General features: G+C 59.8%; 1 non-coding gene across 1 annotated transcript in view; it reads left to right on the top strand.

Moving 5' to 3' along the window:
* The first annotated feature begins 686 nt into the window (after positions 1-686).
* LOC118408395 overlaps positions 687-1,245 on the top strand; it is a 1,815-nt gene continuing 1,256 nt past the window's right edge. The window contains exon 1 of the ribosomal RNA XR_004830289.1: positions 687-1,245. This exon is cut by the window's right edge and continues 1,256 nt beyond it. This is a non-coding gene — a ribosomal RNA (small subunit ribosomal RNA).

The following is a 1,245-nucleotide window of genomic DNA, read 5'->3' as shown; positions in this document are numbered from 1 at the left end:
CGTGGCCGTGTCTCGGTTGTTTTTCAAAAAAGTGCTCTACAGGGTGTCTGACCAAGTCGTGGGTCGCTCAGCCTACCTTGAGAGAGTGGTCGTTTTTTGACTAGCTCGGGAAATGACAGCGCTTCACCGCACACTCTCTCGCCAGTCGTTTTGCTACCCCGCCGACCAGGCTGCCACGACACGATAGGGCAACCAGAGGTCGGCAAACGGCATGGAAGGCGGCCGTTCCTCCGCTCCCCTGGGCGAGGACGGCCGTGCCGAGGGCGTCCTGAAGCAGCGCCGGGGCCAGCCTCCGCGGAGGCAGCGCCCTGGGTCCCCCTGCCCAGTCGGCGGGACGACCCAACGGCGACGGCTCGCCCCTTCCGTCTGCGTGCGAGTACGCCTTGCGGACTCGGCGGTTCGAGACCCGGCCGTCCGCCTCCTCGGCGGACGCGTCGGTCGTGAGAGTGCGGGACCGTTCCTTCGCGGGGACGGCTCGGGCGTTGAAGGGAAGCAACGGTCACGTGTGGCCGGGAGTTCTGCGCTCAGGCTCCCGAGGGTTTGCGGCACCGTTGCGCATTCCCAGCTCACGGCAGCGACGGACTTTGGCGGTGGCGGTGCTTGGGCGACAGCCCCGGTCGAGACGCCTGGTGCGTCTCCCGGCGTGGTTGTGACGACCGCCCGCCTTGCCACCAGAGCGTCCTCGCTACCTGGTTGATCCTGCCAGTAATCATATGCTTGTCTCAAAGATTAAGCCATGCACGTGCAAGTTTAAACTGATCCAGTGAAACTGCGAATGGCTCATTAAATCAGTTATGGTTCCTTTGATCGTCACATCCTACATGGATAACTGTGGCAATTCTAGAGCTAATACATGCGGAAGAAGCGCCGACCTCACGGTCTGGCGTGCATTTATCAGACCAAGACCAACCCGGAGTTCGTTCCGGTACCTTTGGTGACTCTGGATAACCCAGCCGATCGCACGGTCTCGCACCGGCGACAGATCATTCGAATGTCTGCCTTATCAACTTTCGATGGTAGGTTCTGTGCCTACCATGGTGGCAACGGGTGACGGGGAATCAGGGTTCGATTCCGGAGAGGGAGCCTGAGAAACGGCTACCACATCCAAGGAAGGCAGCAGGCGCGCAAATTACCCACTCCCGACTCGGGGAGGTAGTGACGAAAAATAACAATACGGGACTCTTTCGAGGCCCCGTAATTGGAATGGGTACACTTTAAATCCTTTAACGAGGATCTATTGGAGGG

Source organism: Branchiostoma floridae, unplaced genomic scaffold (assembly GCF_000003815.2).
Source record: "Branchiostoma floridae strain S238N-H82 unplaced genomic scaffold, Bfl_VNyyK Sc7u5tJ_1581, whole genome shotgun sequence".
Classification (NCBI taxonomy): domain Eukaryota; kingdom Metazoa; phylum Chordata; class Leptocardii; order Amphioxiformes; family Branchiostomatidae; genus Branchiostoma; species Branchiostoma floridae.
The sequence above is the reverse complement of the archived record's forward strand: the minus strand, read 5'-3'. Positions and strand labels throughout refer to the sequence as shown.